Below are 22,749 nucleotides of genomic sequence, written 5' to 3' on the forward strand. Positions count from 1 at the left end.
AGCACCAATGGGCAGTGATGATCTAGAGAATTCTATAGAGACACAGTGCCCAAGGGAGCACTTGATGAGGGCAGTTGTGGCCCTTAAGTTCCACTGGCCATAGCACAATCTTGAGGTCCCCTTTCGTTCCTTGACTTCCAACCTAGCTAAGCTGGGTCCAGCCACTCCCCTGGTGACGACCTCTCATGTTTTACTCACTCCTGCACAGGTGGGTGAAAGATGTCTGTCACCACACTATTTCCACGAGCTTTGGCACGCAAGGACATTCTGCCTAAGTCCATAGGAAAGAATTCTCCTTTGAGAATTGTTGCAAATAGTTTGGAAGAAAATTTATTGGGGGAGGAAAAATGGCAAAATGCCAAAGGATTTGCCTACCAAGCTGGCAATTTTAATTCTAGTGTCTGTGCCCAGAGGAGACATTTACAAGTGGAAGGGGAAGAAGCTTTTATGAAAAAGACTTCTGGATCATAAAAGGGGCACTCGACATGGCCTTAGAAACAAGCTGTGGACTGAAGAGATGTTACAGGAGCTGAGATGCAGGCCATTGTGTGTAGCTGATCCTGATTTGATCCCAGAACCACCTGTCCCCTGAGTACTGCCAAGTGCAATTCTAGAGGTCGCCTCAAAACGCCACCAGTGTGGCCAATAATCCCTTTGACCCTTGTATTGATCTACCAGTTCTCCAGAAGTGGCCATAGGCCTCCAGAGCACTAATTTAGAGGCCCTGAAAGTCCCAAATTAAGTTTAAAGTGTTGTATAACCTGCAAAATGTCAGGGATATTTGTAAGTATCTCTTCAGTTACCCTCTAAATCTAGGATATAACAAGAAATAATTTTCATATTTGTGGGGAGGGAGGAGGGAATTGCTTACCACCACTAAATATATATTTTGTACTACTCAGTACAGGTGGCAAATGGAATTAGTTAGCAATGGTTATCATTCTTTAATGTGCATTAAAATCACTTGTACAACTAAAATGTACACATTACCAAGGTCTAGAGTCTGTTGATTTAACTGATCTCTGGGACTAGGGTTGAGCTCTGGTACTTGTAATGCTCTCTTCAAGATATCCTAATAAATAACTGATCTAGAAAACATTAAACTAGTGCCATGGAAGTCTAATAGATTAAACATGCATACATAAAAGCCTTTGAGGATGATTGTGACAGGGTCAAGATCCCAAGCTTGGGACCTTCAGTTTGCTTCCACTAGTTGCCAAACAATCTTTCTAAAATGAAATCTCTTCACTCTTGAGGATGTTTTGCAGCCTACATGGACAAGAGCCTCTGTAGATGATTCTATAAATCCTTTCATAATTCTAACCCAACCTTATCTCTTTCTGCCTTCATCATGTTGGACTATTTGTTTTCACCAAAATAGCTTATTTAATTAGAATGCCTTCTTCTGTGTCCTAAATCTTCCCTCACCTCCCTATTCTCAACCCCACTCCGCACAAATACTTTTCTTCTAAGGCTAAAGTAGACACAAAATTTTCATTGTAAACTGAATTCTTTTTTTGGTCATGGTTACAGTGATTGAAACAGTTACAAAGATTAAGATATTTGTATCCCAAAATAGGAGCCACTAGAAGGTAAGGTATTATTCTTTTGGCAGAATCAAAGAGACCATAGGGGTCAATCACAAAATGAAATAGGCTGTATCATTTGTAGGGTCTAGGTCAAAAAAATAGATTTTTTCATGCTCTAATACAGGATATGTCAATTATTAAAAAGTTATGAATCAGAGATGGAGAGATAATAAAGATAATAAAGAGGGTAAAGCACTTGCCCTACATGTGGTTGACTAGGTTGGATCCCCAGGCTCCATATGCTCCCCCAAGCCCTGTTAGAAGTGATCCCTGAGTTTAGAGCCAGGAATAAATCCTCAACACCCTTGGGTATAAATTGAAAAGCAAAAAAATATGGGTCAAATTATCCTCATGTTTAATAAAACCATACATATAAGGTGCTGCCCCAGTTTGTGTATCAAACACTGTCACCTTCTTTCTCCCCAATTACTTTTTTTTTTTTTTTTTTTTTGGTTTTTGGGCCACACCCGGTGATGCTCAGGGGTTACTCCTGGCTATGCGCTCAGAAGTCGCTCCTGGCTTGGGGGACCATATGGGATGCCGGGGGATCGAACCGCGGTCCGTCCTAGGCTAGCGCAGGTAAGGCAGGCACCTTACCTCCAGCGCCACCGTCCAGCCCCCTTTCTCCCCAATTACTTTAACCATCCTTCTAATCTGCAATTCACTGAGTGATACAATGGGCCCAAGTGAAGTTTAGCCTGAGAAGGCTCACCAGAGCACCCAGAAGAAGATTCTGAGTTGTGTTTTCTTTTGTCTTATTTTATTTATTTTATTTATTTAAGGTTTGGGGCCACATCTGGTGGCCCTCAGGGGGGTTACTATTCCTGGCTCTGTACTCAGAAATCACTCCTGGCAGGCTCAGGGGACCACAATAGGATACCAGAGATCAAACCCGTGGTCTATCCATTGTCGTCCACATGCAATGCAAATGCTCTACCACTGTACTATTGCTCCAGCCCTGTCTTGTTTTAAAGGAAAGAGTTAAGTAGTGCCACCGAAAGTAATATACTGGGAGGAAACCAGAACCCAGAGCAAGAGCAATTCTTGTAAAAAGTCAAAGCATCATCACCAAGAAGCTTTTTCATAGTCCCTAAGACAATTGTTTTGCTGTATGTAAAAGTCAAAAAGCACCTAATGGATGTATTAAATCTTCACCCAGATAAATCGAGTAATAATCTTGTCTCTCTGGGACTGGGAGTGATCACTGCGAATCTCTTCCCAGGCAATAAAGCAGAGAGTATGACATAGGGCTGGCTGCCCTTCGTCCACTGTTTAGGGAGTTATTTGAAGACAACAGTTGATGATGGCAGAAGAGAACACTTTATCCTTCACTTCTTCAGCCTAAAAGCTCAAGATTACTTTTTGGAAGGCCAAGTTACAGTTCACACCAATAACTGAAACTCAAGTGCAACCAATACAACATGTGATTTTTATAGACTGAGAAACTAAACATCTTCATTTCATACTGAAATTTTATCTCACAAATGATCCTTTTGCTATAGTCATAAAAGTTTTATTCCTCAAGAAATATGCTTCAAGGTTCTAAGCTTATATAAAGGCGATGGACAAATGTATAATCTCCAAGTACGTCCATACCAACAACACTTCTCATTCACAAGACTTGGGGTGGGGTATTACTGAGTAAGTGAGGAAGCATTTCCCTATTCTAAAGATTGTTCTAAGACCCTGCTGATGGATGGAACCACCTCAGAGAAGCACTTCTCTCCAGTAAATGTGCCTCCACTAAATCTCTGGAGGATGACAGACGCCATCTGCAGACGAAATTAGAGGAACTCTCCTACCTCCTCCCTCCTTTTTGTAGTAAGCCTTTTGATTCATGGAGCAGTGGTTGAATCTTTGGTCTGTGGTTTGTTTGTTTTTTTTTTTCTTCTCTACCGATTCACCCAGATATGTTCTGAAGTTGTGCAATGGGCAGATTATAATCGCCTGCACCCAGGGAGCGGCAGAGGAGTGAGAGCAGTGAGTCACAGACCACAACAAAGACCTTCCTGGCATGTCAGGCTCACTTGGCAAGCCCAGAGGATGTAAAAATTGACAGCAAGACAAGGAGCAATCTTTGTTATTTGTCAACAAAATTGTGGTGACCATTGCAAAGTCTTGGCAGTCCAACCAGGGCATCCCTCAGGGGAAAGGTTGGGAGCAAGTAAATAAGACAATGGAAAATCCCATTCTCCGAATGGCTGACTATCAGACAGGTGTGTCAACAAGAGTTTTTTCATAACCCCAATGACCTATTTCTTTATTAAAGAAATTCAAGTGTGCTCCTTTAGCAGCATTAGGACCCTCAGATAAGAATGATAAATTTCAACATTATTTCAATCTTTTGATTTATTAACTGCCAACTATTAGATATTGGACAAATTACATGCTATCTGAGCATCCAGTACTATATAGTGATATCTTCCTGGTCCAACCCACAGGACTATTGTCAGTATCAACACAGATAATGAAAGGAAAACTATTTGTAGTAACAAAGTTCAGTACAAATAATAGTCTTATCACCAAAAGAGATGTTTATCCAAAATCTAGACAGACTGAACAGAGGCCAATTTTACAAACAAATGCATTTAAAAGCTAATATAGAGCCATCAAAATAACTTGCTACCTACTATATTTCCTTTATTTTTTTTGTTTTGGAGCCACAGCTAGAGGTGCTTAGGGGTTATTCCTGGCTCTGTATGCAGGAATCAGTTCCGGCAGACTCAGGGGGACTATATGGGATGCTGGATATCTAAACTGGGTTGACTACATGCAAGTATGGTGCCCTACTGCTGTGCTATTGCACCAGCTCTGGCTACTATATTTCCAAATTGAAAAAAAACATCATTTTAAATATTGCCTGTTCTCTCCTATGGTTGCACTATGCCATCTATAAACCTGAAATTAGTGTCTTTAAAATCTAAAATTCTTCCAATTTTCTTTTCATCAATATTTACAAAGCATCTATTATAAACCATGCCCTTATCTAGATAGTGGACATAAAATAGAAAATAGTCATCTTTCCTGCTCAAAGTCAAAGGGGAAAGATATTGGTAAACTGTCTGCAGCAATACTTATTTCAGGAACATGCAAATAAGGTATAGAGAATGGGGACACAAATATAAATGGCCATTTCTACTTGTGAGAATCCAGAACAATTTAGAGCAGGGGTCTTCAAACTATGGCCGCGGGCCACATATTGTATTTATTCCCATTTTGTTTCTTCACTTCTTTTGTTTTATTTTTTCTCTTTATTTGAATATCTTGATTACATAAATGATTGTGATTAGGTTTCAGTCATTTAAAGAACACCCCCCTTCACCAGTGCAACATTCCCACCACCAATGTCCCAAATCTCCCTCCATCCCACCCCACCCCCACCTGTACTCTAGACAGGCTTTCCAGTTCCCTCATTCATTCACTTGATTATGGTAGTTCTCTGTGTAGTTATTTCTTTTTTTTTCTTTAAGAAAGAAAAACCACAGCAATTTTACATTTATTGGCAACTGGTAAACTCAAAATTAGCAATGATTCCCTCCCCACCATAGTCGCCCAATAGCTCTTCTACCCTTCTAGATGAGTTGAACTAGAAACTCATAGTCAGGGCTTCCAGACTATTTATCACCAGCATTACTAAGACCAGACCTAGGTGGGTAAAGAACTAGGCCTGGGGACACATGCATGGTCTTAATATAGCGAAACGGTTAGCCTGCCCTGATTACGGCAAAATCAGAACAGTGAGAATATTCGCAAAGTAGTTATTTCTATAGCTGTACTCACCACTCTTTGTGGTGAGCTTCATGGAGTGAGCTGCTGTTCCAGCCCTCCTCTCATTGTCTCTGAGGATTGTTACAAAAAATGACTTTTATTTTTTCTTAAAAACCCATAGATGAGTGAGGACTATTCTGCATCTCTCTCCTCTCTCACTTCTGACTTATTTCACTGAGCATGATAGATTCCATGTACATCCATGTATAGGAACAATTTCATGACTTCATCTCTCCTGACGGCTGCATAATATTCCATTGTGTATATGTACCACAGTTTCTTTAGCCATTCGTCTGTTGAAGGGCATCTTGGTTGTTTCCAGAGCCTGGCTATTGTGAATAGTGCTGCAATAATCACAATAGCCAGGCTCTGGAAACAACCAAGATTGCCCCTTCAACAGACAAAATGGTTTCTTCACTTCTAAATAAGATATATGCTGTGTACATACAAATTTGTTCATAATTTTTGTTTTTACTATAATCTGGCCCTCAAACAGTCTGAAGGATAGTGAACTGGCCCCCTGTTTAAAAAGTTTGAGGACCCCTGATTTAGAGAGAAGTTGATTCTTGAATCAAGTCTTATCAAAGAATCTGGCATATAAGTAGGCAAATGACAATTTTAAAATATTATGGATAGAGACTTCTATGTGATAAAAAGCGTCTTTAGGGAGCAAGCCAGGGTTCTATCAGAACAGCTCCATCATGGAAACCAGCATTGATCCTATCCATAGTGGAGGCTTGAGAAAGCATTTTAAATCTGGTCAGATTTTGCTAGATATATTTTTTGAAGGGGGGAAATCTTCTTAGCTTGAATGTCAGACTAATATCAATAACAATTGTTTCACCCATTTATTTTTCTTTTCCATAGTGTAGAAACCTTCTTACAAGTAAAATTTCATGTGTGATCTTTCTCCATGAAGCAAATACTAGCAAATAGGCTTTGATAGAAGCAGGCATACCAGACCAGCAGTCTACAGATCTGGCTTATTCTTTGTCCAACAAGAATATCCAAGACACTTGTATGACATCTTAAGACTCAGAGACTAAAAGTGTGTACCACCATATTAAGAAGACAAGAGTGACTCTGGTGAGAGAAAGAGAAAAAAGGCAGGACATATCAAAGCCACACCTCCTGATGAGGACAGTATGAGGCAAGGACAAGAAAGAATTTAGAAATTAGGGGCAGGAGCAAGAGTACCTTGGTAAGGAATTTGCTTTGAATGTAGCCAACCTGGGTTCTCTCACTGGCATCCCATATGGTATCTCCCAAGTCTGCCAAAAGTTATTCCTGAGTGCAGAGCCAGGATTAACCTGAGCACCACCAAATGTGATGTAAAAACAAAGGGAAAATAAAATAAAGAATCTAGAAACTTCTGCATAATCTTAGGTAACAAATTGAGGGATTGGAGGGGAGAGGGAAAATCCATCTCCCCACTAATTCTCCAAGGAGGGGAAATAAGGGCATGGCATTTGAGGTTAGAAAAACCTGTGACAGACACATCAGGTGAGGATAGACATAGGGTAAGTTGCTTGGAGAAGAAATCTGAGCTAAAGGGGAAAGATGTGGGTGTCAAGAGCAAGGCTAATCACCTACAGGAGGCCTCTTTGGCAGAGATGAACATGTGGCTGGATCAGATCCTTCAACAACTTGTGTACTTGGAAAAAGGAATTTAAGAAGATTTGGGAAGATTAGAAACAAAGAGAAATTGGAAAAACATAGCAGAGAAAAACCAAGCTCCTTAGATGATCTCAAAAATATAGGACAACACTGGTGGTGAGAATGCCCTGGATTCAATGTCATTATGTACCTAAAATATTACTGTGAAAGAATTACAATTCACTTTGGTCACACTAAAAATTATTTTTAAAAAAAGAACAAGAAAAAATATATGTACAGTTGGTCTTATGGCAGGATGCTACAACGATAGGGCCACCCTGTTTTTAGGCCAAAGGATTTTCTTTCCTATTTCCCCAACTTTTGCTGTGCTGATGAAAGAAAAACTGCTAATCCCCATATTTTTTTTTATATTTTAGATAAGGGCTCCCACCTTTTCGCAGAACCTTGGGACATAGATTAATTTGCTTTACCTCATATTTCTGCCTTTTTTTTTTTTTTTTTTTTGGTTTTTGGTTTTTGGGTCACACCCAGCAGTGCTCAGGGGTTACTCCTGGCTCTACGCTCAGAAACTGCTCCTGGCAGGCTCTGGGGACCATATGGGATGCTGGGATTTGAACCACCATCCTTCTGCTTGCAAGGCAAATGCCCTACCTCCATATTATCTCTCAGGCTCCATATTTCTGCATGTTTATATAAAATTAAGAAGAAGAATAAAGAAAGGATGGGGGCCAAAGCCAAGTAGTCTCAGATGCATTGGTGGAATAAAAACAAAAAGGACAGAACTAAATATCCAAGCCAAAGTCAACAACAATAGAATCAAGAGACCCAAACAATAACAATCTAAACTTAAAATGGACCTGTTATACTGGCAGACCAGAGGGCAATGGGTGGTGGTATAGGATGCATTCTTGGGAACATTGGCAAAGGGAGGTCAACACTGGTGGTAGGAATGGCCCTGACTCACTGTATATCTAAAATTCAACTATGAAAGAATTTGTAAATCACAATGGTTTCAATAAAATAAAAAAGACATAAAAATATATGTGCTGGGGGCCGGGAGGTGGCGCAAGAGGTAAGGTGCCTGCCTTGCCTGCGCTAGCCTTGGATGGACCGCGGTTCGATCCCCCGGTGTCCCCATATGGTCCCCCAAGCCAGGAGCGACTTCTGAGCGAATAGCCAGGAGTAACCCCTGAGCATTACCGGATGTGGCCCAAAAAAAAACAAAAAACAAATATATATATGTGCTATGTAAAGTACAAAGGCAGGCCAGCATTCCAATTCCTGAAAGGCAGTGGTGCAACAAGACAAGTGGATGCCAGCATGGCTGGAACTGAAAAACAAATTCACATTGATTCTTGGAAAGTTGCTGTTCTCACAGTAAAAGCCAGAGAAAGAATATTTGTTTACAAGATTTTTATATCCTAGAAGAGTCGAATCCAATATTAGTTACTTAGACAGTCATCTCTAAAAGTAATAATTTAAAGATCCCAAGTATTGAAAGAACCTCTTAGGTCATCCAGAACAATTATAACTGTAAAAGAAGTCAATACACATGCCATCACCTAACTTTATACATAATAAGGATATTTACTATATCATGCATACATTCTTTATTTAATATTAGACTCTTTCAAAGTGATAAAGTGATAGCTCATCTTCTGAAAAAAGAATACTACTTCCACAAGATAATTATGCCCATTTCCAAAGCATTTCAGTTAAGAAATCCCTTTCTTGTTGAGTTAGCACCATCCTTCGTACTGTTTTCACATTAATTCTGCCTCTTAGAGTCAAATAGTGATCTCCTAAAGTTTTCTAAGTCTCAGTCTTCGTCTCATTCTAAATCTAATTCTCTTTCTCTCTCTCCTCTCTCTCTCTCTCATTTTCCTTCAATGACTTCTTAAATTATTCTTCTATATCACCAGTTTTAGATATTTTCCTTCTCTCATTCTCCCTTGCAACAAAATTTTGATGGCTTAAATTTCAGGCTGGCAGAAAAGAGAAAACTACAGCTCTTTACCTAACTGAACCACCTAAAGGTCCAGTGCCTGGAGAGAGATGCCCTTTGATGTTACTGATATGCTTAAGTCTCGATCTGCAGGATATTAAATTATGAATATGTACAGAGAAGACAAGTGATAGGCATTCAAACCCAACTCTTTCTGAATCTCAAAATCTCCCATTTTAAAATCTAAAATTGTCCAATAAAAATAAGTAAAACACATAAAAATAAGAATGTTCTATGAGTTCATACCACAATTGGCTCCTCCGGTATGTGTAAAATGGCAGTCTAGGTGACATGCAATGTATGGGTAAAATATACACCAGATTTTGAAATTGTAATTTTTAAAAAGGTAACCATTTAAAATGTTTATATATTTATACAAAAATTAAAATTTGACATATTGAGTTAAATATATCATTAGCATTAGCTTCATTGTTCCTTTTAACTGCTAGAAAAACTTGTGTTAATAACATGTTTTAAATATGGGATAGGATATGTAACTATATATATATATATATATTTATATATATTCTGCTTTGTAGCTTACATCCTATTTTTTTTGCACAGGACTGACTAAAGCACAAGAATGAAAAGTTTCAATCAATTCTGGAAATTATTCTCTTGGAATGAGAACACAAACACAGATTAACCAATCTAATTAATTTGCTACCAGATGAAATTGTGAGTGATGAGTGACGGAATCTTAGCCTTACTTTCCTAATTCTGTTGTTAGCTTATGTTTAGTATTTCAGACTTCCCAAATGCTTTACATAAGTATAGCCTTATAAGTACATAAAATAATTAATATCTCTTTGTACCATAGGATAAGATCTTCTTATCTAACATAGGCTACAATAGTCCATAATATTCTACATAATGAACTACACTTAGATAAAGTTTTTTTCTAGTTGGGAATCCTTCATAAAAGATTATGTTAAAGTTTTCAGAGGAAATAATCTTTCATGCAAAAGTGTTATGGAGATTGAAGTGATAGTGCAGTGGATAGGGCATTTTGCTTTGCACGAAGCTGACCGGGTTCAATCCCCTGCATTCTATATGGTTCCTCCAACATGTTGGGAGTGATTTCTGAGTGCAAAGCCAGGAGTAACTCCAGAGCACCATTGGGTGTGGCCTCTATAAATAAAAAGTATATGTTCTGCTTGGATAATATTTCTTTTTTTTGAAACATTTTTTCTTTATTTAAACATCTTGATTACATATATGATTGTGATTAGGTTTCAGTCATGTAAAGAACACCCCCTTCACCGGTGCAACATCCCACCACCAATGTCCCAAATCTCCCTCCATTCCACCCCACCCCCACCTGTACTCTAGACAGGCTTTCCAGTTCCCTCATTCATTCACATGGTTATGGTAGTTCTCTGTGTAGTTATTTCTATAATTGCACTCACCACTCTTTGTGGTGAGCTTCATGAAGTGAGCTGGAAGTTCCGGCTCTCCTCTCATTGTCTCTGAGGATTGTTGCAAAAATGACTTTTATTTTTCTTAAAACCCATAGATGAGTGAAACTATTCTGCATCTCTCTCTCCCTCTGACTTATTTCACTCAGCATGATAGATTCCATGTACATCCATGTATAGGAAAATTTCAAGACTTCATCTCTCCTGATGGCTGCATAATATTCCATTGTGTATATGTACCACAGTATCTTTAGCCATTCGTCTGTTGAAGGGCATCTTGGTTGTTTCCAGAGCCTGGCTATTGTGAATAGTGATGCAATAAATATAGGTGTGAGGAAGGGGTTTTTGTATTGTGTTCTTGTGCTCTTAGGGTATATCCCTAGGAGTAAAATAACTGGGTTGAATGGGAGCTCAATTTCCAAATTTTGGAGGAATCTCCATATCGCTTTCCATAGAGGTTGGACTAGACGGCATTCCCACCAGCAGTGGATAAAAGTTCCTTTCTCTCCACATCCCCACCAGCACTGATTGTTCTTATTGTTTGTGATGTGCACCAATCTCTGTGGTGTGAGGTGGTATCTCATCGTTGTTTTGATTTGCATCTCCCTGATGATTAGTGACGAGGAGCATTTTTTCATGTGCCTTTTGGCCGTTTTTATTTCAACATAGACTCAAAATCAAAGGTTAGAGGAAAATCATCCAAGCAAACAACACCCTCAAAAAAGCTGGGGTGGCCATATTAATATCTGATGACACCGACTTTATACTCAGAAAAGTGGTAAGGGACAAAGATGGACGCTATGTACTAATCAAGGGATATGTGCAACAGGAAGAAATCAGACTATTAAACATATATGCACCCAATGAGAGACCAGCAAATTATCTAATACAATTACTGACAAATCTGAAAGAAGAAATCAATAATAACACAATAATTGTGGGAGACCTCAACACGGCCCTGTCAACACTTGATAGGTCAACCAGACTGAAACCCAACAAAAACATACTAGCCCTGAAAAGAGTAATGGAAGAAAGAGGACTAGTATATATATATATATATATATATATATATATATATATATATATATATATATATATATATATATATATATATATAGGACACTCCATCCCCAAAAACCTGGATACACATTCTTCTCCAATGTACATGGGTCATTCTCCAGGATAGACTACATGCTGACACATAAAACATACTCCATAAAATCAAGAGGATAGAAATATTGCAGGCTACCTTTGCTTACCACAATGCTCTGAAATTAGATGTGAACTACAAAGACACACAGAAGAAAAACTTTAACAATTGGAAATTAAACACCCTGCTACTGAACAACCAGTGGGTCCGAGATGAAATCAAAAAGGAAATGAAAACTTTCCTGGAAACAAATGATAATGAAGACACAAACTGCCAGAATCTAATGGATAATATTTCTATTTCTATTCTTTGCATGTTTGAGAGGAAAAAAACTCTTATTTTAAACAAATCATTTTCAAATCATAAAATGAGCATAGTGATTGAAATTAAAATTAACTTAAAAAATCACTGATTTATTATCTCACATTTAAAATTTTATATTCTTTGAGTTATGTGGCTTTACTTAATCTTTGCAAAAAGTCCATGAAGTGGCCGGTAGCTCTTACCACATCTACTTGGCAGATAGAAGTTGTAATGCCAGAAATTTGAGTGACTCCAGGACTCGGGCAGTATTGAGAATTTACCTATACACACACACGCACACACACACACACACACACACACACACACACACACACACACACACACACACAAACACACACACACGATTTAAAATCTCAAAATCCAGTTGAAGGAAAATTATGGATAGGAAACCACCACTCTGATGACAGTATTATTATAAAAAATAAATGTCGTTGTCATGATTTGGCAAGTCATCAGGTTCTCTATGAAATCCAAAGTTCTCATCTCCTACCAAACTCCATAAGAATGAAATATACAAATGTCATCATAGGCATCTGCCTAGAGTTTAAGGATAAAACAAGGTCTGAGTGCAACACCATGGTTCTGAAGCAGACACAGAATCATTCTTTACTATGTCAATCAATGATACTAATTATCAAAATGCCCTACATTTATAATTTCTTCAAACTTTTAAAAGTTCTTTACCTCAATAATCTCATTTAACTCCTAATTTACAGCTTTAGAAAATGCGATGATACAAATCTTGCAGAACTAGTCCTGTAACCTGGGAACTTAGCTCCATGATTTTTTTCTCTTGCAAAGCTTTAACATTAAAAATAATTTTTTCACCTCAGGGGCCAGAGGGAGTACAGCAGGAATAACACTTGCTTTATACATAGCTGACCTGGGTTCAAGCATCCCTTATGGTCACTCAAATCCACTAGGAATGATTCCTGAGTGCAGATCTGCCTGGAAGAGCCTTTGAGTACCACCAGGTGTGCCCCCCCCCCAAAAAAAAACAAAGATTTTTTTACTTCCATGTGGGAGGTGGGGAAATCTAGAGAGTGCCAATTAAAGGAAACTTAATTAGTCAATTCTACTACAACGAGCCTGATTTCTCCCATTTTTCTCTTTGTCTTCTGCAGTGATAACCTCACCATAACTAATTGTCTCTACTGTGATTGTGAGAGGGCTACCTGAAATTCTCAAGGCCTCCTATCTCTTCATCCACATCAGACAGAAACATTTTTGCCCCAATAATTCCAGGAAAATCTAGAGATTCACTCTTGATTTGCTCAACATTGAGTACATGACATCTCTACCCATCAAGACCATCTTCTCCCATCTGTACTTTGGGATGTGAACAGCATCTATAGAACCACATAGAACCCCAAAGAAAATGGGTAAACCCCTAAAAGGAAAAAAGGAAAAAAATTTTGGAGAAGCAAGCCCACACCACCAGTTGAGAGCCTTTGCTTATGATGGTGGGAGGGGACAAGAAATGAAGTTAAGTGGATGTCTTGATATATTTGAAACATTGAAGATAGGTTGGAAAGTGAGTATGTGTATATATGTTTGTGTATGTATATGTAAAGTGAGTATATATATGTGTGTATATATATGCATATATATGGAGATTTTCATCCTATTAGGTATGCTAAGCCAACCAGGCTAAACATTACTTAAAAGATTTGCTTCCTAAAGTACTTAGTTATCCTGAGTTCCTGAAATGAAAGACGACCAGAAAGAACTGCTAACTTTAAAAATGTGCCAACAATTATGGAAAAAATATAATGCTTGGCAAGCCAGAGAAATAATACAAGGGTTAAAGCATTTGTCTTGCACATAGCTGATCCCAGTTCAAATTCTGACACCATATATGGTCTCTGAAACATTGGAAGTGATCTCTAAGCACAGAACAGTGAGTAAGTCCATACATGAACACATCCATGTGCATATCCACAACACAAAAAAAATAAATATGCTTTTATATAAGCATAATATAAAGGGGGCATAGGAGATTTTTAATAATATATATTATTGATAATGTATTAATAATAAACTTTTTATATCACATATAACTATATTTATTTTAATAATAATTATAAATAAACATGAAAATGGGGCTATATATAAATATAAAAATATGTATGTATATCTATAAAATGCTTTCTCTTTATTCCTGTCTATAGCCAGAAGTAGGAACAGTGACACCTATTAAGCTAGTTAATCTTTGGATTTAAAGTCAAATGTTTTATGTAGTTTAATGCTCACAAGCTCTTTGATGAAAGAACTGATTTCTGTCCCCTTTCATAGATAATGAATAAAATCAAAGAAGTTCAATAAATTTTAGAAATTTATTTATCAAATAGAAATTTAACTCTATTCCAATATCTATGTTCTTAAACACTGATTTGCATGGACAATGACAAACACTTCTATTTGGTTCTCTTCAAAATGTGCCATTTTCAGGTAGATTCATAAAAAATTAATAAAACAACCTGTCACTTATTATTAAAAACAAGCAATTACAACAATTCCCTTGAAAGAGTGTGACATATAATAAATATATGAAAGTTGTTCAGATGTTCAAAACATAATTTTTATATTTTTCAGTCACTCTCCCTGGTTCTAGTTCACAGCTCTTAAAATACTTATAATTTCCTAAACAATAAAAGCTGTAAAGGTGTCTGATATTGTCTGATAAGGAAACTTGGAGCCCTCCTATGGATGAGGACTGGCTTCCAGAAGTACCACTGCTGAGTTTAAATTTTTGTCCCCTGCCCTCTCCTTCAGGGAAAAGATATACTGAACACATTAAGTTCAATAAGTAACTAATGGTCATTGTTTTTTATCAGTGTGATGAAACTTCTTAAAAACTCTCAAAGGACTGATTTCAAATAGCTTCTGAGTTGATGATCATATGAAAATGTGAGTGGCATGCTTAAGGCTGGACTAGACACTTTATGTCCTTTCTTACAGCAGTCTACTTGTCTGTTCCTTTCCTATAAAACAATGATTTATTAATATGTACCTAAAATACTACTGTGAAATATATGTAAGCCAATATCATCAAAATAAAAATTATATGTATATAAAAATGTTTCTCTGAGGATTTGTGACTTCTCTAGGAGATTAACCCTGAGAAGGGGTTTTTCGGGAATTTTTCTTCTATAACCAGTTGATTCAAAACTTTCATGTGAGTGTAAATCTTAACCTGTGTGTCCAAGGTAGGTACCTAACATAAGCACTGAGTTGAATCATCTAATACCTAGCTGAGGTCTAAGCATCATAGGGAAAACACAGACACCTCACTCAGTTCTCACAAACCATTTGGGTGCAGAAGGCTTACCCTAGAACCCACTTTAGACTCATTATTTTCATACTTCAAAGAATGTAGCAGAATTCAGGAGTGGGGGCAGACCTGTGCTAAAATCCTGACTTTACAACTATTGACTGTTTGACACTTAGCAAGCAATTAACCCCTGTAATCTTCCTTTACTGTAAATCATATATACTGTCTACCTCAGGGTTATCTGAGACACAGAGAATCAAACATTGACATAAAGAAAACCTGCAGTCACTTTTTGCTGCTATTCCCTTTGCCCATTTCCTTTCACTTTTCTACTCCCTGTATCCTTTAAGTAGGCTTCCATATGTTTAAGTATGAGATGTTTTGAACATGTCTTTAGTCTTTTTCTCTTTGTGCTTATTTTTCAAATGATTTTACGTGCTCATTTGTGGAAAGAGTGCATAATCCTATTTAAAAGAGTAAAAGGCAAAAATGGCCAATTTCAACCTTAATAAATTCACTTAACTCTATAAACTAATTACAAGCCTGAAATTCCCAAGGCAAGGGACAATTAAGAGAGACAGCCAGGTAGTTTTAAAATACTTTGAAAAGAAGCTCATCATAGGGAAACCATGCCTGTTTATAGAGCTTAATCACTTTCTGTTCTACTTTCTGCCAAGTTTTGAATAGGAAATAATTTCATTTTGTCATATTTTATTTTTCTATGTTTCTACTGAGCACAGGTTATATAGCTCAAACTAGGACATGCAGGAAAATGTCAAGTTGAGACTCAGACAAACTCTGAGATTCTCACCAAAGAACAATGGTCTAGTACAGATCACAACAATTACCCACCTCCTCCATAAAATAGCTTCTTTTTTTAGTCTCTTTTGGACCCTTCTCTCCCACTGGTCAGACTTTTGCTGGAACCTCCTTGACTTCCCAACTTCTGAGCAGAAAAGGTCTCAGAATTACCCATTTTTTTCTTTATACTCTTATTTCTGAGATTATTCTATCCAATCCTTCAATTTTTTTAAAAAAATTATTTGGTAGTAATTTCCAAATTTATATTTTCAGGTCCAACCTTTTCTCTGAATGTCATAATAGTACACCTAACCATTACATACTTCTTCACTCAAAAATTCAGTAAGAAATGTAAATCAAATATATTAAGAAATAAACCCTGGAACCCCACAATTATCCCTAACCAAAACAAACATATCACTAAACCTTTGTCTTTTTTATTCTCCTGATATTAAAAGTGTCAGTTCTAGATTTTCTTCTCCATAAATTCAAACAGAGTTCTGTCTCTCATACCTGACATCTACTATGTCAGAAGATTCTGCGATCTCTACCTCCAGATTATAGAGTGAACTGGAATCCATCCCATGATCTCACTATACTCTAGTGCACCACTATCTCTCTGGATGTCTGCAAAACTTTCCTAGCTCACCTTCGTTTCCACGTTTGTTGTTCTATAATCTGTTACATGGCAGCAAAAGTGATCTGTGTGAAACATCAATTAGATCATACCATTCTTTGCCCAAAACTGTTCATTGGTTTCCTATCACAATCGGAAAAAAAAATCATTATTTAAATAAACTGAAAGGCCCTCTATGATCTTATGTATCCCCCCACAACTACTCTGTTCATCTCCAGTGTGATGATAAAAAATGACCACCTCCTTTTCCCCTTCAATTTCTGAGTCTCTCCAATTAAATTTGAATACAGAATGACAAATGATGTTATGAAAGTGACCCTTCTAGGACCACCTAGAGGTCTGTGACTGGAAGTATGGTATCTTGAAGTTGTAAGCTTAATGCCTTCAGACATTATACTAAAATATATCTAATATGGCCTAAACTATAAAATTATATGTTTTATCATTATACTCTGTGGACCTGAGCTCTATTCTAGTACAATCTCTTCCTCAACCTTACAATCTCTTAGTTTTCTCTTTAGTATGGTAGGAATAGTAATGCCATTTTTTAGTGCTGGAAAGAGGATTATATGAGAGAAGAAAGGTAAAAACTTGGTCTCTTAAAAATCCTCATAAAATTCTATATTCTACAGGAAAAAAAGTGGATGGGATCCAGGGGCCAAGGGGTCTCAGGAGCACTGAATGAAAATCAAAAATGGTTAGACTTAAATGCCCAAACCAATGTCAACAATTGTCAATGACAATAGAATCAAGAGACCCAAACTACAACAACTATACACAAAGGGACCTGTTACACTAGCAGTCCAGGGGGCTAAGTGTGGAGGTATGGGTTGCATGCTGGGAACTATGTTGGAGGGAAGTCAACACTGGTAATGGGAACAGTCCTAATTCACTGTCATTATGTAACTGAAATACAACTTGAAAGACTTGTAATCCACATTGGTCTCAATAAAAAAATTTTAATTCTATATTCAAAGCAATATGCAATCTATATGCAAATACTATTACCATATATTGCTTAAGCTCATATAAAGTGAGATTTAAAGTCAGGTAATCTTAATCTAGTGCTCAAACTCTTAACCACACCATTCCATTGCTTCTCTGAAAGTTTAGAGCATGTTCTGACATATGCCCTACTCAAAAAATAATTACTACAGGACCAGAATGATAACACAGCAGAGAGGGCACGTGCCTTGCACATAGCTGACCTTGGTTCAATCTCTGGCATCCTATATGGTGTCCTGGATCTGACAGGAATAACTTCTGAGCCAGTAAGAATCCCTGAGCACCACTGGATATGGCTAAAATAAATAAATACTTTATGTGTTTGTAAAAGAAGTTAGTTCACAGTCTTTTTTTTCTATTAAACATATTTTATTGTGGTTGAAGTGAATTACAATTATTTCACAGTAATATTTGAGGCACATAATAACAATGAATGAAGGGCATTCCCACCACCAGTGTTGTCCTCCCTCCACCCCTGTTCCCAGCATGCATCCCACTTCTCCCTCCTTTACCCCCATAATGCTAGTAATGCTAGTGCAACTGTTACCCCCTTGTACAGCTTGTTGTAGATTGGTTATTGATTCTGTTGTCGTTGACTTTGGATTTGGTATTCATGTTTGATCAGTTTTTATTCCACCAAATGAACATTCGACTGTCTGGTCTACCATGGGGGGGGGGAATAGATCACAGTCTTGATTAGATTGTGTGCTGGTATACTTCCATTAATTCCTTCTTTTTATTTGTAGCTAAAGAAACATAATTACAATAATGTTAACATCTATGCTTTAGGTATACCAAGTTACTGCAACTCCACCAATACCAAAGTGCCAAAGATGCTCCACCTCTAACTTGATGGTTCTTTTATCTCACCTCTTAATAACTATTACTTTAATTGTTGCTAATACTACTTATCATCAGCATGATCTACACTATCCTGTGGTATTTTTAAAGACAATATTTTCTTATCCATGTACAAAGGTTCCTTACAATTAGCCTGGAGCTAACAATAAGCCCCTATCAGTAAGCTACTAGAAACTTTTATACTCCTTTCTGTGTCACCTACATCACAGCTGATGTGGCAAGTGGTCTTTCTTCCTTTACTTTATAGGACTCTTGCTCTATTAGTTTCTTTTATTTGGGGGGGCACACCCATTTAATGCTCAGGGGTTAATCCTGGATAAGCGCTCAGAAATTGCCCCTGGCTTGGGGGGACCATATGGAACGCTGAGGGATCCAACCGCGGTCCTTCCTTGGCTAGCGCTTGCAAGGCAGACACCTTACCTCTAGCGCCACCTCACTGGCCCCACTCTATTATTTTCTAAATGAAACTATTCACCTCATTAAGATAAATAAGCAAGCTTAGAACTTAGCTGTACTTTTCAGCGACCCTGAAAACAGGGTCATATAAACAGCTGTGCCAAGACAGAGAAGGGAAAGTATCAACCTTCCAGTGACTGATATTCTTCCCATAGAAACAACTATACCCATCTATTCTCAAAACTGTAATTAACCTGGTAGGTTACATATTCATAGGAATATTTACATCACAATTCAGCAAACTCAACAAACAGATGCTTTGTTGTTCCCATGCACAGAGCTGGTTGTTACATATTTGCCAGCACAGAACTGTTTTACAAACAGAAAGCTGAAGTTTGAGTACTTGTGCACAAGAATGGGATCTCAAGCAAATTTCAACTTCCTTCCTTGAGACTTATTTTCCTCACATTTATGATAGGGGTAATAACTTTCTAATCAACTGGTGTGGGGTTTAAATTAGAACATATAGCATTTAGTAAACATTCGGTGAATGATAACATTTATTATTTGGGCTGCATTAACTAAAAGTATTTGTATAAATAACAATATACAAGCTTCAACTCAGCTAATGCATTCCTCGACCATTCTGCTTTTCTGTTCTAGGCATATCTCAATTCAAAAGATATGAACCTAAGTGCTCCCTACTCACTGCTCAAGTAATGCATTCTCTCACTTGGATTCATTTCTCACATTACAAGCCCTTGCCTGCACCATGCAGTCAGGGTCAGGATGAACCTTTCCTAATTAACAGTGGCATAATCAAAACAAATATTGTTTCATTTCCCCGTGACATGATTAATTCCCATATGCATTCAAGGTTTTGAGCCTGCTTTTGTTGAGTAATCAGAGAGCGCATCACAAAACTACTAAGTATTTGAACTGAAAAATAAATGTGACTCCTCTTATCCATCTTCAGGTGAGGAGACTGAATATGTTGAGATGGCTTGGCCCCTAAAATAGATGATTCTACCTCATGATTTGTTTGCAATATGTAAAAAACAAATGATGCTTAGAAAAAGAGCCAAAGAGAGGCCAGAGCGATAGTACAGTAGTAAGGCGTTTGCCTTGCATGCAGCTGACCCAGGGTGGACCCTGGTTTGATACCCAGAATCCTATATGATCCCCTGAGCCTGCCAAGGGATATGTCTGAGTGCAGAGCCAGGAGTAACCCCTGAGTGCAACAAAGTGTGGACCCAAAACAAACAAACAAAAAAGAAGAAGAAAGCCAAAGATTCAGTGATGCCCTCTCTCTCCCCAATGTGTGTTCATTAAAATCCTCCCTCAACATCATTCCTATTGCCAGCTCAGTGTATTATTGTTCAGTGTACCAAAATGTTAGTCATAGAAATGTCAAGGTTTAATGATGTTATTTGTTCTGTAGCAGAATTACTCCATTTCATAAAATTCAAAAATTTCAGAATCTAGAAACACCAAATCTTATGTTCAGTTCACTCCTTAAAAAAATTAAAGTTATAAGACCTTCCATTGTCTTTGGGTATACATTTTTCTTTGGTACTTATTGGAAAACAAGACCTCAGAGGGGGGCTGGAGGGTAGGAAGGGAGTGGGGAGTGGGTAAAGGAAAGCATTCAACCTGGAAGAGGTGGTGCTGAAAGGTGATATGGTGTTATATATAAAACCCCATCAGAAATAGTAATGTAAAATATAATAAATAAAATATATATAAACATATATGTATATATACATATATGCCTCTTGAGGAAGTAGACTGATAGGAGGCAAACGGGGGTAGAGGAGGAGAGTGGTCAAGGAACTGGTGTTGAAACATTGTATGCCTGAAACCCAATCACAAATAATGTTGTAACTTTATGTGACTATATTTTTTTAAAAAGAGAATTTCTTGAAAGCTTTCAGGATATCATGCTTCACGACACAACATCTCTTTCTAATGAGGCTTTTTATTTAAACACCATGGTTACAAGGTTGTTCATACTACAGTTTCGTCTTTTTTTCCCACAGATAAAGTTGTTCATGATTGAGTTACAGTCATAATATACAACAACCTTCACAAGTCGCATTTCCTGCCACCAGTGTCAAAAGTTTCTCTCTCAATTTCCCTGATGCCCTCTTCCCTTCCCCCACCCTCACCCATCTGCTTCTGGAGCAGGCATTCTCTCATTCTCTATCTCTCTTTCTTCTGTCTCTCTGTCTCTCTCTTCTGTGTCTCTCTCCTTCCCCTATTCTAGCATTGTGCTGTCACTACTGTTAATGAAGGGGTACCCTTTCATAGTAGACCCTTCTCTACTCTAATTGCACTCTCATTCTGTGGTAAGCTTCCTACCAGCTTACCTGAAATGGTAAGATTAATCTAAAATGGTACTCCAGATTTTCATCTCTATTGTCTCTGGATATCATCCCCACACTGTCTTTTATTCCACAGATGAGTAAGATTATTCTGTTTGTCCCTCTCCCTCATTTCACTGAGCATAATAATTTCCATGTTCATACATATATAAGCAAATTTCATGACTTCATTTTCAATGGCTGCATAGTATTCCATTGTTTAGATATACCACAGTTTCTTTAGCCATTTATTTGTTGTTGGGCACCTGGGTTTGCTTCCAGATTCTGGCTATTGTAAATAAAGCTGATATGAACAAGGAATGCAGAGGGCATTTTTGTATTGTGTTTTTGTGTTACTAGGGTATATACCTAGGAGTAGTATTGCAGGATCATAAAGAATTCAATATCCAGTTTTTTAAAGGAATATCCATATTATTTTTCATAAAGCCTGGACTAGATGGCATTCCACTAGCAGTGAATGACAGTTCCTTTCTTTCCACATCAATGCCAGCACTGGTTGTTCTTGTTCTTTGTGATGTAGCTCCCCTGTTTTAAAGAATCTTAATATACTTACATATTAGAGGCTCTGAGAACAGTAATAGGGTCTTCTGAATGATTTTATTAATTGAATGTTTACTTTGAATTTGCTCAATGCCCCCATGTTTGGTTTTACTTTTGCTTGTTTATTGTTTGTGTATTTATTTTTTACTTCTTTTTCACTGCGTATCTATATATCTCAAGAGATAAAGTGTTCAGTAAAAAAAACAACTTGGACAGAACAGAAGTCTTCCACACACCAAAAAACACCACCGGGAGAATAAATGATCCTGAGCAAAGTCTAGAGCTGATCCCATGACAGTATACTCCAAGGACGAAGAAACCTCATATTTCTTAGGCCATGTGAATTCCTTTTCAAATGACCCCAATATTTACTGTGCCAGGGCAGGAGGGGAAAAAACAAAAATACAAAAAGCACAAAACCTTGGTATTTTATATATAGGTATATATATGTGTGTGTATATATATATACATATATATCTTTTACCTTCATTTATTATTGTTATTATTATTTTTATTTACCTATCTATTTTGGTCGATTTCTCTGTTTGGGTGTGATTATTGAAATCGTCGTCCCCAATTATACTTATTTTTTTCTATTCTTTTCTTTTCCTTCGTTATGTGCTATGCCATGTTTCTTATTTCAAGACCATGGCATGTTTTTGGTTTGTTTGTTTGTTTGTTTTTGTTTTGTTTTTTGTTTATTTGTTTGTCTGTTTTGCTTTGTTTTTCGGCTGTTTTTTGTGGTGCTTATCGATATAGCTGGAGTCCTCACTGGATAATTGACACTTTTTTTGGTACTGGTGGAGTGTTTCACCTTCTTTCTCTCCTTCATCTCCCAAATCGATGATGAGAGCCTCTAGAAGGATTCCACCCATTTTGGGAGTATTAGACTCTTACCCCAGTTTATTTATCTTCTCCTTTTCAGGCAAAACCACGCAACTTGAACTAGCTAGTCTTACCTACAGTTAGAGGGGGAGATA

General features: G+C 37.5%; 1 non-coding gene across 1 annotated transcript; it reads right to left on the minus strand.

Moving 5' to 3' along the window:
- Window positions 1-5,205: 5,205 nt before the first annotated feature.
- Window positions 5,206-5,342, minus strand: LOC126030292 (small nucleolar RNA SNORA72). Its single transcript, XR_007503097.1, has one exon. It is a non-coding gene; the product is annotated as a small nucleolar RNA SNORA72 (small nucleolar RNA).
- Between the last annotated feature and the right edge of the window lie 17,407 nt (window positions 5,343-22,749).

Source organism: Suncus etruscus, chromosome 1 (genome assembly GCF_024139225.1).
Source record: "Suncus etruscus isolate mSunEtr1 chromosome 1, mSunEtr1.pri.cur, whole genome shotgun sequence".
Classification (NCBI taxonomy): domain Eukaryota; kingdom Metazoa; phylum Chordata; class Mammalia; order Eulipotyphla; family Soricidae; genus Suncus; species Suncus etruscus.